A 16,334-nucleotide genomic window follows, 5' to 3' on the forward strand; every position below is an offset into this window, starting at 1 on the left:
GATGCTGGGAAGGACCAATTTATAATCCTGGTTTTGGGCCCTGGTAGTGGCAGCGTTGGTCAGCCTACAAGCTCTTCCCTGTCCTTACCACTGGGATGAGCTCTCCATCATGGCCCCAGCCAGTTCACCTCTTGCAGCAATGATCAAGGGACAGGGCCAATTGTCCTACTTTCGTACCCTCAGGGTAGGCTCTCCCACACCTGGACCATCAGCACCAACTCTCCTGTGTTACCCAAGCTACAGGTATGGGCCACTTTCCAGAGTATTGCAGCTGGTGAATGTCAGGAGCAGCTCTCCTGCTCTTGTGACCTCAGCCACTGATGCCAAGGAGTGTGGTGGGTGGCTGCTCCTGCCCATACCATCATAAAACAGATGTCAGGCAGGGCCAGATCTCCCATGCCCATGTTCTCAAGGCCTGTTTGCCTGTACCCCAGTCAATAGCTTTAACTCCACTGAGCTGCCTAGGTTGAAAAGCAGGGCCTGCTTTCCAGAGCGCTGCAGCTGGCAACGGGGAGGATTAGCTCCCTCATCTGTGATAGGCAATGAGGAGTGCAGGGTAAATGGGGGAAACATCTTTCTCCAATCCATGCCACCACATGACAGACAAGTGGTGTGGACAGCACCCACCCAATGTCATAAATTCAGGGCTGATACATATGTCCCAGTAAGGAGGGTCAATGTCCACATAAAGAGGGTCAGCTCCTCTGTGCTGCTCAGACGAGGTGCAGGCCTCACTTTCCTGAATGGGAAACATTCATTCTTAAAGCTATATGATGTCAATGAAGTGAAGAATAGTCCATGCATCTCAAGTCAACAATGATTTAATAGCATGATTACTACAAGAGAGAATGGAATATGGCAAAGATTGATGCTTGTTTCTACAGAATGAAATATTGTCAACATAGTGTTAGAATACAAATCATTTTGTTTTGATAGTATTTGAACAAAGACCTTTACATATTTAGTGTGTGTCTTTGGGGAGTATCTATGTGTCTCTTTCCCTCAAATTTGAACAAAATGTTCAAGTATAGATGACTAAAACTATAGACTTAAAATTTATGTTCTAGCCTCTTCCCTTGGATAGAAATCCTTTCCTAAATAGGGCATCTGGTTCTGCAGATTCTATTTGAGCATTGTCAGTCAATGGTTGTACAATAGATTCTGGTGGTGTTAGGACACAGAAAACAGATGGGTTCTAGTCTCAGTTTTGTTTCTAAATCATTCTAGGGAAAAGAAAAAGCTTAAACTCTTTGCTGAGCTTTGGTATTCTACATGTAAAATGATGGAAGTTAAACAAAAACCTATCAACGGCACATGGTGTATATGTGTTTTCACTCTTTTTTAAAATTTTATTTATTTATGTATTTTATATATGAAAGCTCTAACTGCATGCGTGCTTGCATACCAGGAGAGATCATCAGACCCTATTATACATGGCTGTGAGTTGCCATGTAGTTGTTGGAAATTAAACACAGTACCTGAGGATGAACAGCCAGTGATATTAACCACTGAGCCATCTCTCCAGCCCAAAGTCACGTCACTTTTTCTTTCTTTTTTTTTTTTTTTTTATTTTCGAGACAGCGTTTCTCTGTAGCTTTTGGTTCCTGTCCTGGAACTAGCTCTTGTAGACCAGGCTGGCCTCGAACTCACAGAGATCTGCCTGCCTCTGCCTCCTGAGTGCTGGGATTAAAGGCATGCGCCACCACCACTTGGTCAAAGGTCACTTCTTGATTGCTCACAAAATAAACAAATATAGTCCAATGTAGTATCTGTCATCATGATTTCCAGCTGTTGCCAAAGTTTTAGAGTACCATAAAGTGATGAACTAGCCTATCATCAAACATCATCTACAATAACAGCTTCAGACCTGACAATTCCATCCACTGTGTCAAGGACCCTGTCTTAGTTATTCCTCATTGCCATGATAATATACAAGGACAACTCAACGAGGAAGGGGTTTATTTTGAGTTACAGTCCCAGAGAATAACCTAGAATAAGGGGGAAAGACATGGTAACAGCAACAGAGGGCTAGATGACTGGAGTTGTTTTGTTGTTGCTGCTTTTGTTTGTTTGCTTGCTTTTACTCCTTAGGGGCCCACCACCCAGCTCCCAAATAAATAGAGACTTATTCTTATGAACGCCCAGCCTTAGCTTGCCTTTTTTATCTTAGCCAGCTTTTCTTAACAATTATCCTGCTTACCTTTGCCTCTGGGTTTTTATGTTTCTCTATTCTATATACCTTTTTTTCTTCTTACTCCATAATTGGTTTTGTGAAAGTCTGACTGGCCCCTGGTATCCTCCTCTCCTTCTCCTTTTCTTGATCCTCCCTCTTCCTTTTCTGTTATTACTGTGAATCTAGATTTCTCCTCCTATTTATTCGCTCTACCTGCCGGTCCCACCTGTTTCTCTCTCCTGCCTAGCTATTAACCATTCAGCTCTCTATTAGACCAATCAGGTGTTTTAAGCAAGCAAAATAGCACTCCTTTTGGGGGTTAAGCAAATGTAAAGGAATGCAACACGTCTTTGAGTCATTAAACAAATACTCCATAGCAGAAACAAATATACCAAATCTTAAACTAATATTCAAAAGAGATAAGCACATTTCTACAATCTTAGGAAGAGAAAAGGGAACTGGAAGTGCGGTCAGTCTTTAAACCTTTAGTTGACCCACTTTCGCCAGTGAGGATCTGCCTCGTTAAGGTTCTCCAACCTTTCTAAATAACTACTATCTGGAAATCAAGTACCCAAACAACTTCACGTGGTAATCTTAAGATTTTCCTTTTGGATCTGCAACTCTGCCACATGCTGCCTTGCCTCGGTGAGTCTCCTAAATGATGACGTGAGATTCATCGATCCCTCAATCTTGATTCTTTCATGACTGAATACAAAGTACATATAGATAGCACTGCCAAGTTATCTTGCCACACCAGGATGGGGCCCGCTCACCCTTAAACCTCACGCGGATTTGTTTGGTTTTGTTGACTCTGAGAAAATACTTCCCTAGGATTTGCCCCCCAGAAGCAGAAAATCCCTTTGGAATTCTGAGTTTAGACTATGGTTTTCCAAATGAAGCTTCATTTTCACAAATTGGAGCCATGGATGGAGGGGGTCTTAGGTTTAAGGCACCTATCTTATTATTCACTCCTCAACAGGAGGTTTTCCTTTAAGGGATATAAGCGTAAATAATTCTAGATGTTTTATAATCTTCAGTCTCATTATTTGCACCCTCAAGCTTCCTCATATACCTTTCCTAACCTAAATCCACATTATTTTTTAGCTACTAATTGCTCTCTTATACTGATCTTTATAAAAGCAGTGGGCAAAAATAGAACACAGCCTTTTCAGTGTCTTGCCCAATCTTTCCTCTGCCAAACAAGTTATGATAGAACTACTTTCCAGGTCAATCTTACCCAAGCTAACAGGGCATTAGTAGAATACAACCAGAATCTTCACAATATAAACTGAAAGACCTAGACTCGAATTGCCAATAGAGTTCTTGTGAGCCCCCATGGTGCGTGTGTTTTCTACCTGCTGTTCTTTCAAACTCTCAGTAGCCAATCCTGTTAAAATGAGTTAGTAGCATCAGAGGGTTTACTAGCCCAACATTTCAAACTCTTCTACCTTCCTTGGCAAATGACTCCAAAAGTTAAGAATCACAAGACCAAGCTTATCATAGATTTCTACTATAGCCCCACTTCTAGGTACCAAACTCCATCTTAGTTACTTTCTCATTGCTATGCTAAAGGACACAGACAAACACAACTTAAAGGCTAAAAGGCTCTTTTTTGGCCAATGATTCCATTTCATCGTGCCTGCAGGGAGAGGTGAAGTGGTTGCAAGAGTACCTGTCTGGGCCCATTGTATCCACACTCAGGAAACAGAGAGTGAACAAGGAATAGGGCTAGACCATGAAGCCCTGAGATCTTCCCAAGGATGTACTATCTCTAGTGAAGCTTTAAATATTAAAAGTTCCATACTCTTTGCACACATTACCAGGTATTTGAGACAAATATGCCAGGAATATGATCCTAAGAAGAACACTTCACATTTGAACCACAGAGATCTTGGTCTCAAACGTGTGCTTAGTTACTTATCAAAGGACACCACAAATTAGGAAGAGTTTAAACTGGCATCAGATAAAAATAAATAATGAAACAGAACATTACAATTAATTTAATTAATTTTACACTGACATTCAGTGATAAGAAGAAAAGATTCAGTTTCCAGCAACAATAATTTTTTAATCAAAGCAAATACTAGATGGGACTATGTGAATCTCTGAAGAAGGAAGCTAGAAAAAGCTAAACAGAACAAAAGAAATAAAATAATTTGTGGGTCATGTTTCATAACAGCTGAATAAAGACTCCTTAAAGGTGTCTTGGATTCTGAGAGAGCCTTTAAGGAATGCCCTTGTCCACCACTTTTACATTGCTATCAATAGAGATTTCAGGTTTCTTCTAGTCACCTCTCGTTGAGGATTTGTTGTTACATAATGCTAACATGCTCCTGCTGTTAAATGTTAGTTCAATGCACAATAGAAATAGAGCTTTTATCGACTTTATTTGTTTTTAAATTACAGTGCAAATGTATTCACTTACAAAATATGGTGTATTTTAAATGCCAGTGGAAAGGCAAGAAATACCTAACTTAAAAGTATCATATCTTAACTCCAACCTAGCATACAACACTTTAACTTGTTTTCATAACAATATTCAAAACAGTCAAATTATAGAAATGGTCCTGGAGCCTGTCAACAGGTGAACAGATAAAGGAAAATAGAATAAACGTAATGAGAATTTTTGATATATTTAGGTTCTTTGCTATAAAGAATAAGATAGATTCATCTTCCAGGTCATAGAGGGGCCTGGATATCATCATAAGCCAGATACAGAAGATAAATAATGCATATTTTCTTCTATATGTATATTCCAAACAAAGAAATCCTCATGGAAGTAATAGGGAAACATCTTGAAAAGAAAAGAGGAACTGTGGGGAGGAGAATAGGGGAAAAGATCACATTTATTAAAATACATTATCTACACATGTGTGGATGTTGTGATGAAGCTATTATTCAATATAATTCCACCCCTATTCCATATAATGAAACTCAGATGTGATCATTAACACTAATACATAGGATTCTGCATTTGATTAAAGAGAGGCCACAGAGTTTCCAGACCGTTGATTTTGGTGGTGATAATAGTTTTACATATTTTAAATAATATTTCACACTTTTCATTTTTATTAAGCTACTTTTACCTTAAAACTTAATGGTAGAATTTCTGTTAAACCATGGCAAATTATTTGAAATCCTTTTTACCCAGGTATGTTACCAGATTCAAGATATGTATATGGAAAAAAGCCATGATATTCTATAAGATTAAATAACTTTGTAGGTTTTATTTTAATGGTATGAGGGGAACAAACGTCGTAAGCACATATAATACTTTCAATTTTCCCTATAGTGCCTGTAATGGGGTGGAGGAATACAGATATTAAAGAAAGAGAGTGAGAGGGAGAGGCATGGGGGATAATACAAATAATCAATCTGGTACTAGCAGATTTTAAAATGCAGAAGACATGTTTGGGAAAAATAATATGTACATTAGAAAGATCTTGGGGCTAGGCAGATGGCTCAGGAGATAAAGTACTTGCCTCATAACCATGAAAATATAAAAGTTTTTATCTCTAGTTTTGCGTAAAAAGTTCTCTACAAAAGCTCTCTACAGTAAACACAAGTTGAGAAGACAGAAATGGATGGAGCCCTGATGGTCATTGATCAGTCAGCCTAGCTGAGCAGGTGAGCTCCAAGAGGAGTGGCAGACTTTATGACAGTGAGTCTGAATAAAGTAGAATGAGACTGGGGAAGACAGTGTTGACCTCTGACCTCCACATATAAACTCAGAATGCATATAGACCTGTACATACATAAATACACCACACACACACACACACACACACACACATGCACACACATACATCTTCCTATAAAGTTGAATCAGGGCAATCAGAAACAACTGTGTACTCTATAGTCGGTAACTTTGAAAAAAATTGTAAGATCCACAATGGAATTTGACAAGTTACACTATATACTCTTTCTCTTATTGTGAAAATGATAGCACAATGGAGAATTCTCCAGTTTGAACACAGACTTACAACCTTGAAGATATTCAGTTTGCCGTCTTTTCCAAGGAAGTAGGATGAGTTTAAAACAGTACAGCTGAAAACAGTGCTCAAGAGAAATCCCACAATTTACAATATTTTGCATGCTGAATTGTCCGGATTATGAAGCAATAAGCAGTTGTTAATTTCTGACCTGCCATACCAGGCAAGGTGAAATGGGGAGGAAATAGTCCTCAAAGGACTGTTATATAGAAAGAGGTCCCAAATGCTCATCTGCCATGGGAGTGTATGTTAACAGCAATATCCTTCGAGTGCGTACTCTAGTGACTGCATATAGAAAAATAAGACAGATCTCTTTCCCTTAAGCCACTGAATCCCCTTGGGGGCATCCTGCTGAAGCTCATTGATTTATTTGGCTTTGGGAACTAAGGATCACTATGCAACGGATGCTGCTGACTGCCATTCACAGGTTTAACGCACAAGCATATTTTAAACATAGTGCAATGGAGCATTTAGTACTCTGACGATAGAGTTGGGCCTTATTGTTCCCACATGGCCTATATTTCCATGTCCTTTTAAGTGAAATTAAATTTATCTTCTGTGTACAGTCATGCATGATCCACATACAAAATATTTAATATTTTTCAGAGTGTTTATTGTAATCATTCTTTCAGAAGAAACATTCTTATGTTTTCAATAGGTGTCTCTTCTAACTCAAAGCCACTTCATAAGGAAATGGTAAATTAAAAATTCCTTTTCTACCTACCAAAGAGTTGCTTATCAGAAGAGCATGGAGACATTTCATTTTGTTTTGTAGAGCAAGTTCAAAAATTCCAACCTCAGCCCTAGGGTATTTCATCAAGAGCAATCTTAAGTAAAAGCCAGCTTTTTCAGTTTTCAAAAGAAAGAATGTCCCTGTGTTCATGCTCTGGCCTTTATAAATGAGCTGAAAATAATTTGTATGCCTTTCTCGGGTTTTTTTTAACTTCTAGCATTTTATCAGGACCTAGTTCCTGCAAAAAGGCACCTTTGAGAGAATTAAATTTGGGAAATAGTTCAGCAGTGTAGACTTATTCCTAGTATTTAAATACCATCTGCATTAAAGGAGAGAGATGGTAAGAAGCCACCCGGCTCTTCCCTTCTTTCTTAGACCACTTTGATTCATAAATTTGCTATGATAATTTTACAGTTTGAGTTATTATTGAGCCACTTTTCATATGTTTGTAATGTCTGAAAATTTTCCCCAAATCTCAATTAGAATAGTAGAATTGGCATTGTAACCAAATATTTAAAAATAATAATAAAAGCATGACTATATACTAGTAGAAGTCATGAAGGAATGTAAATTAACCCTGCAACTGTTTATTCAAGTAGAAGTCAAAACTGTGGCGTCAACTTCAGCCATTCACAGGTGGAGAACTACTGAAGCAATTAATTGTTCTTTGGAGAATGCCTCAATGCCACAATCAATCATATCAGTGTTACCCATATGGACCCCATCCTATAGAGAATGGTTCTCACAGTGCACATCAAAGCTTGACATTCATGATTGTCTAAAATGTAGCAAGAAACCAGGAGGAACTGTTGGCCGTCCTGTCAGAAATAGATAAATCGGGACTTTACAATGAAAATGGGTTCAATACTTTGAATTTACAAGCTGCAAAAGGCAATGAAGTTATTTTCTATGGGTTAGGGTAGCTTATGAGAAAAAAAACCCAGATATGGACATGCAGAACTTCTCAAAGCATCATAAACATTCGTATGACTCAGGATCTTGTTTTTAGATATTTAATTTTTCTTTCTTCAATGACTTAAAGTTCTTGTCAAATAGATCTTTCACTTCCTTGGTTAGATTTACCCCAAGATATTTTATGCTGTTTGTGGCTATCGTGAAAGATGAAGCTTCTCTGATTTCCCTCTCTGCTTCCATATCCTTTGTGTATAGGAAGGCCACTGATTTTTTGGAGTTGATCTTGTATCCTGCCACATTACTAAAGCTGTTTATCAGCTGTAAAAGTTCTTTGGTGGAGTTTTGGGGGTCGCTTATGTACACTATCATATCATCTGCAAATAACGAAAGTTTCACTTCTTCCTTTCCAATTCGAATCCCCTTGATCCCCTTATGTTGTCTTATTGCTATTGCTAGAACTTCAAGCACTATATTGAAGAGGTATGGCGAGAGTGGACAGCCTTGCCGTGTTCCTGAGTTTAATGGGATGGCTTTGAGTTTCTCTCCATTTAATTTGATGTTAGCTGTCAGCTTGCTGTATATAGCTTTTATTATATTTAGGTATGACCCTTGTATCCCTAATCTCTCCAATACTTTTATCATAAAGGGATGTTGAATTTTGTCAAATGCTTTTTCAGCATCTAATGAGATAATCATATGGTTTTTTTCTTTCAGTTTATTTATATGATGGATTACATTGATAGATTTTCGTATGTTGAACCAGCCCTGCATCCCTGGAATGAAGCCTACTTGATCATAATGGATAATTTTTCTAATGTGTTCTTGGATTCGGTTTGCCAGTATTTTGTTGAGGATTTTTGCATCGATGTTCATGAGTGAGATTGGTCTATAATTCTCTTTCTTGGTTGAGTCTTTGTGCGGTTTTGGTATCAGAGTAACTGTAGCTTCATAAAAGGAATTTGGCAGTGCCTCTTCTGTTTCTATATTGTGAAATACATTAAGGAGTATAGGTATTAGGTCTTCTTGGAAGGTCTGGTAGAATTCCGCATTGAAACCATCTGGTCCTGGGCTTTTTTGGGTAGGGAGGTTTTTGATAACCTCTTCTAATTCTTCGCGACTAACAGGTCTATTTAGATTGTTCACCTGTTCCTGATTTAACTTTGGTAAATGATATTTATTTAAAAAAGTATCCATTTCCTTTACATTTTCCAGTTTTGTGGCATATAGGCTTTTGTAGTAAGATCTAATGATTCTCTGAATTTCCTCTGTGTCTGTGGTTATGTCCCCCTTTTCATTTCTGATCTTATTAATTTGCAAATTCTCTCTCTGCCGTTTGATTAGTTTGGATAGGGGTTTGTCAATCTTGTTGATTTTCTCCAGGAACCAGCTTTTTGTTTCATTGATTCTTTGGATTGTTCTCTGTGTTTCTATTTTGTTGATTTCAGCCCACAGTTTGATTATTTCCAGTCTCCTACTTGTTCATTTTATGAAAGCGTCTTGTAGATATGTTTTCAATCAGATTAGCAAAAAAAGAGCTTATCTTCAGTTAAAATACAAATAGTTGAAAAACTATTGAAATTGGTACACTCAGCAATGAAGCCTTATTACTGTCTGAGGTAAGTGTTAAGTGGGGATTTGTTACAAATTCAGAACAGTGAGAAAAGGTAAATAAGTAAATATTTTTTGAAAGTGAATGCTATGTTAATTTAATAATTTAGTTATTTCAGGTTAATATTGAGTTGTTTGAAGATAGGTGTTGTGTATCATGCATCCCAGACTGATTTCAAACTCATGTAGCCAAGAATGTCTTTGAACTCCTATCTCTTTTGTTTTTACTTCCCAAGTGCTAGGATTAGAAGCATGTACTATCATGTCTAGAGTTGCTGTAGTGATTTCTTGGTTTTTTTTCTTGTTTATTTTATATTATTTAGATATTTTAATCTTTTTATTGAAATGGACTTATATCCTTTTCCACCTCCTTTTTTTAAATCTCCAGCTACCCTTCCTGGAACCTCTCTCGTGTTCTCGCATTAAATATAGTAACCTTTTCTTTGATTATTGATGAATGTGTGCATGTGTATATGTGTGTGTGTGTGTATACAACTGTATATAAATACAATGTGTTTAATCTTTTTTTTCTTTTTTTTTTTTGGTGATGTATATGATTTCAAGGTTGGTAACTCTGCATTGGAATTAGATAAAAGAAGCTAATTCTCCTCCCAACTGTCAGTAGTTGTCGGTAGTTCTTTGCCTAGGAGTGTGACCCAGTGAAATTTCACCCCTCAGACATTAACATGCCCTTTGATATTGCCACTATTCTTGTCCTATTTCTGTAGCCATTTATAGGAGACACATTCACAGCAGATATCCTGGTTTTCTGGCTCTTACAAACACCCCAATCCCTCTTCTGAGCCCTAGATGCAGAGTCTGGGATGTAGATTTATTGATTCCTGATGGACTCTGCATGATTTATTATCTTTACATTATGTCTAAAAGCAGTTTTCTGGGATGGTCTCAATTTACTGTGAAGAGAGACTTCTTTGGTGAGGGGTCATAGCTATACTCATTTGTGGGTATAAGGATAAAGTTAGAATGTCCTCAGGAGTTATTCTGGTTCAGACGTAGTGTATTTCTTTCTAAGGTCTATGACTTCATTATCCCAAGAAAACTGGCTTGGTTTCCAGCACCAGGCAAGAATCCCCGCACGTTAGTTGGGCCATGAGTCAAGATAACTGTTAGTTACACCAAAATGTGAGTGCCACTTCTTTCACTTTAATGAATGTCTTGTAGTGTCGTTATTTGTGTGGCTCATGGGTGTTTCAAAGGGGGAGGGCTGTTTATTGATTCCCTCCCTTCACAGTATTTGCTGGAAGCATGGAAGCTCGAATGTGGGAAATAGGCTTTTGGATCAAATATAACTTGATTCATCTGAGTCCTGTCTCCTGAATATGTGGTTTCTTTAGCACGAGGGACACACTCCTGACTCCAGAAAGGCAATCAAAACCAACAACTCTTACTTATAATACTTATGACTGGAAATATTGTGACCAGCCATTTGAAGATAAGTTTCACTTGCTTGTTACTGAGGTTTTCAGGGAGCACTGTCAGCACAACTGTATATATAGTGTATAATTTTAGGTAATATAAAATGTTATGGGTCCTTTATCAAACAACTCTGGTGTTATTGCCTCACAAATTTATATAATCCCCACTACACCTACAATTTTCACGTCCTACATCATTTTGTATGTCTCTGCCCAATACTACCAAACTACAGAAACTTTTATATGTGTCTCTCTTTCATCAAAATATTAGATAGAATTAAGAATGTATAGATAAAAATAGCTTAGTGCTACACAAGGTGACCTTCAAAAAAGGAACCTGTCTTCTTTCTCTTACCTAATCTTACAGTATAGAATCCCTCTTTTATTATCACTGGAGCGCTGTCCTCTTTGAAAAACTCACAGAAGAGAATAGGAATTTAAAACGTGAAGTGGAGACTGAGGGTTTTTAGGTTCTATAACAGTCCTGTGTTTTCCTAATGTCTATGATGTTCATAATTCTCATCTGGGCTACAAACTGTTAGCCTTGGGAAAATCATTTAAATAGCTGAATTTTTTTTTCAGAGATGACTATTTTAATTCTCAGTTTTACACACACACTTGCACACACGGAATATATGTTCTTGTAAACAAATATTTATTCAAAAAATTCTATATAATAATCTGGAATAAGAAGGAAGAGGCATCTACATTAGAGAAGGTCCCATAAATTCTATAATTTTTCTAATTTGGAACAGACATGAGTTCATCATTATTGCTTGCTTACTTAATTAATATTCTTTTCTGATTGACTTAGGTATATAACAGTAAAAGAAAAAAAAAGGTTGTTTAGGTCACCATTCATCTCCAAAGCCTATAATGCTTTTGGTCATGTATGTAAATACTCTCTGGAAAGGTTGGGTACCTTGTATCCTTAATAAATTTTGTAGAATAAGTGGAGGAAGGGAAGGAAGGAAAAGGCAGCATGCTTGGCTGCTTAGGGGATCTTTCTTTGTGAGAAGATGTTCTACAAAAGGTTATAGTTATGGGTTAAATTAGTATTATTTGATTGAATAATTACTATTTATTTGTGCCTTTTCAGATTTCTCATTATTTAGTTTTTGCAATAATTGCAATGACAAATAGTACTTTTATTGAACATAGATTTGTTTTCATCCAATATACTCCGATAGTCTGATCATGATTTCCCCTCCCCAACCCTTCCCAACTTTCCTACTTACCAAATCTAATTCTTTGTTTATTTCTCTTATTAAAAAACATACATACCGACTTCTACAAATAAATAAATAAAACAAAATTACAAACTAGAAATGGACAAATCAAATTAACAAAAAAGATCCAAAGAAAAATAGAAGCAACACATACAGATACTGAGAAACACACATTAATATACAGAGAAATCCCATCTAAACACAAAATTGGAAGCCCTAATAAACAAATAAAAGACCAGGTTAAAAAAATAAAGCTAGGCCGGGCGGTGGTGGCGCACGCCTTTAATCCCAGCACTCGGGTGGCAGAGGCAGGCAGATCTCTGTGAGTTCAAGGCCAGCCTGGTCTACAAGAGCTAGTTCCAGGACAGGAACCAAAAGCTATGGAGAAGCCCTGTCTCGAAAAATCAAAAAAAAAAAAAAAAAGAACGTAAGTGTACTGGTTTCTTTTTGTCAACATGACACAAGCCTAGATATATTCAGAAGATTAAATCATTATTAAGAAAATGCCCGCGTGAGATAGCCTATAGGAATATCTGTGGTAGCATTTCTTGATTAATGATTGACATGGGAGGGCCCAGCTTACTTGGTGTGGTGCCACTCCTGCATAGGTCGTACTGGATGGTATAGAAAGGAGACTGAACAATCCATGATGAATAAGACACAAGGAAGCATTTTCCATGGCTTGGATTCAGTTCCAGTCTCCAGATTCCTACCTCTTTTTTCCTGCTTTGACTTTCCTCAGTGGATTGTGACCCAATTTATGTGAGCCAAACAAACCTTTTTATTTCCAAATTGTGTTTGGGCCTTAGGATTGACAGCATAAATAGAAGCCCTAGCTAAGAAAATAAGTGATCCATGACCTATATCCAGTGAGATTTTAAATAGCATTTCGGTGTTTAGAGAAATTAGAAAGCCTGGTAAGAAACCATCAGACAAATGATCCATGACCACAAATACACATAGTTCTACTGTCTTTGTAGCTGGGAATCCTCACAAGGAAAGGAGAGTCTCCTCTGGAAATGATGCGTATTGAAAGAGAATAAGCTTATGGTATGCGTGTCAAAATCAAGTGATGATGCCATTGTGTAATATTAGAGAGCAATAAGAGAGCTATTGCCAAGAAAAACTATACTATTTTTTAAGTTGTTTATTTATTTGTTCAATGAAAATTTCGTATATGTATAAAATGAATCTTGATGACATTCATCGCTTTATCCCCTTGCCATTTTTCCACATACCCCTCATCACACCTGCCTCCTAACGTCTTGTCCTGTGCTGCCCATGTGCAGGTGGGGTTAGTGTCATCCACTGAAGGATAGGGAACCTACTGGTGGTCACACACCCAAAGAGAAGTGACTTTTCATCCTCCAGCCACTCTATGTGATCCACAGCTCAGTATTCTGCCTGGTCCACTATGGTCACATGGGTAGCATCAGAACAGATTCATACACCCTGCCCTAGTTCTTTCCTCCAATTGTTCTACCACGAGTTCACAAGTGTGTTCACAGGCATTATAGAAAGGATTAGGAAATTGCATTGCTTGTATGTGGACTTTGAAGCATAATACATACCATGTATAAAGTCCAGTGACTTCATCTTGTTTGGATGTGCCTATCTGTTATAAATAAAGGATGATTTGGTTTTCACTTTCAGATTTCTAAACCTATGGTATTTTTGATTTTGAAGGAATGAATTTATTTTAATTTTGATATTAGTACATAATTACATTTCTTCCCTCCCTTTTATTCCTCAAAGCCCTGTTATATACTCCTTCCTGTTTTACATCAAATTTTCCCCCCACTAATTGGCATTTGTTTGTTTGTTTGACTTGTGTTTTTTGTTTGTTTGTTTGTTTGTTTCTTTTTTGAGATAGAATTTCTCTCTGGAGCTGTGGCTGTCCTGGAACTCGCTCTGTAGACCAGGCTGGCCTCAAAATCAAAGAGAGATCTTCCTACCTCTGTCGCTGCTTCCCAAGTGCTGGGATTAAAGACATGCTCCACCACTGCCTGGCTGTTTTCTTTGTTACTGAATTCATATATATATATATATATATATATATATATATATATATATATATATATAGTATTGTGTGGGGGTAGGTAAATACATATGTATTTCTAAATATAACTTGTCCAATTCATATATTAGTTGTGTGTGTGTGTATTTGGGGAGACCATTTGGCACTGAAAAACCAATTGTTAGGCTCTTCCTTGAGAAATATGACCTCTCCCACTGCCAACTTTTCTCATTTGCATATGGTTCTTTCTGTAGGAATTTTCCCGGTCCAGTTTGGCATCTTCCCGGGTGTTCTCATTCGTATCATGTTTGGATGAGCGACATTATCCGTGTAGCTTTTTCACTAGGAAACATATTTTCAAAGCAAAATTCTGACCCTCTGACTCTTAAAATCTTTCAAATTGCTCTTACACAATGTTGCCTAAGCCTTAGGTGTGGGCGAGCTTTGCTTAGGAGATGTCCCAGAATCCATTAGGACTGGGCTCCACGACTGCACTTTGAGTGCTTGTTGTTTTCTATAGTCATCTCCATCTGTTACAAAGAGAAGAGAAATGGAGATTTTGATGCTTACATAACAACTTTTATATTCCTAAAAATAGAGTTTACTTGACGTTTCATCTTTGTAAGTTGAGTTATAGCTTACCATCTTCTCTTGCCTTTCTGCATGAGCAGAATACCTCCATGGTATCTACAAACTGGTTTCAGTGGCCTGTAGAGTCCCGAAAGTTTGATTGCTATATTCCATGCATTTTACCCTTTATTTTTAAAGTCCAGACCATTTTGAACCATTACATGTATAAAGTTGTATTTGTGACTGTGTGCCTCTGTGTGTGTGTGAGAGAGAGAGAGAGACAGACAGACAGAGAGACAGACAGAGACATAGAGACAGAGAGAGACAGAGAGAGAAGAGAGAAGACGCACAGTGCCCAGGACCTCTCGTATGCTGGGGAAGCATTCTAAGACTAGGCTATATACCCATCCCTCGTAGGATTCTTTATGACTAAAATGTGCACACTTAGTATAAAGCCCCTCATTTAGGTTCGTATTTGACTCTCTCTCCAATGAATTGCTCTGTGTATCCTCCTTTCCACAATTTAATTTTAGTGTTTCGGGCATTTGCTATGAGTTACATTGTCAACTAAATACCATCTTACTGTTTGGCCCAACAGTGAATGATCAATAGTATTGTGCAAACAAGCAGCATGAATAATACATTAACCTAAAAGCTTAGAGATGCTGCTTCCAGCAGTGGGATTTGAACGGAATTAGTTAGTGTGCATCCCACCACTAAATGAAGAAATGTTTTAGCACAATGGCTATAAACATCCCATTCTCCTGCTCTCACTAATTCTTTTTATGTGGAAAAATGTACACTGTAACCCCACCCAATGTAAGTAGCCATCCGTCAGAACATTTCATTTGTGTAAGTAGATCTGCTTCATGACTTTTACTTAACATAAAAAAAACAAGTGAGAAGTCTTTCATATGTAATCTTTCATATGTTCTTGTTCCTTTCAAAGATTATTTGATATTATAGAAGGGATTTTTCATCCAGAGGTTTGAATCCCATTTTCATAGCAGTCACTTTAGGTGGACTGGTTGAAGATGGCCCAAGTTCATGCTTTAGATAATATTGCGCTCATCCTGTTACTACTGAACTGTCTGAATTTTAGAATGTTTCTTGTTTCATGTGCATTCATCCCAACGAGCTGCAGTTTGAAGAGTTATCTTTTCAGTGAGTATCCTGAGGGATGCTGTAGTCTGTGCGATGCTGGAGTCTGTGCGATGCTGGAGTCTGTATGCTACTGCCACACATGCGAACCCGTGATGCCAAGGCATGTGAAAATACACTGCTGAAGATCAAAATGGGAGTGAAGGAAAATTCAAAGCCTAGAAGGAAAAGGTGTACTTTCAGCTCCACTGGGCAATTTGCAAGGGCCATTTAGTAATATCAATAACTGCCTGGAGCATGGTTTCCCATTCATTTACTAGGGAATTGCTGAGCTGGGGTCTCATTTAACTGCTTATTCATGTGTGCTAAGAAGTAGCCAAAAGTGATGCTGATGTTATATCTGCACAGCTGGTCCTCAGTGGATCACGGCAGAATTTGTTGTCTGCAAAGACTGGCTTCCAGAAGGCTTGCTGCTAATCAAAGTTTGGAGGATCCAGAGGGAAGCAGAGACAGCACCTCTAGAGGCACTTACCTAGAGAATCTCCCCTGAGGCTGGGAGC

The 16,334-nt window shown here is 37.8% G+C and overlaps 1 protein-coding gene across 9 annotated transcripts in view; it reads left to right on the forward strand.

Annotated features, from left to right (window-relative positions):
- The window catches only part of Lingo2 (leucine rich repeat and Ig domain containing 2), a 1,060,547-nt gene that overhangs the window by 348,459 nt on the left and 695,754 nt on the right, over positions 1 to 16,334 (forward strand). The gene's annotated exons all lie outside the window — the stretch shown is intronic.

Source organism: Microtus pennsylvanicus, chromosome 5, assembly GCF_037038515.1.
Source record: "Microtus pennsylvanicus isolate mMicPen1 chromosome 5, mMicPen1.hap1, whole genome shotgun sequence".
Classification (NCBI taxonomy): domain Eukaryota; kingdom Metazoa; phylum Chordata; class Mammalia; order Rodentia; family Cricetidae; genus Microtus; species Microtus pennsylvanicus.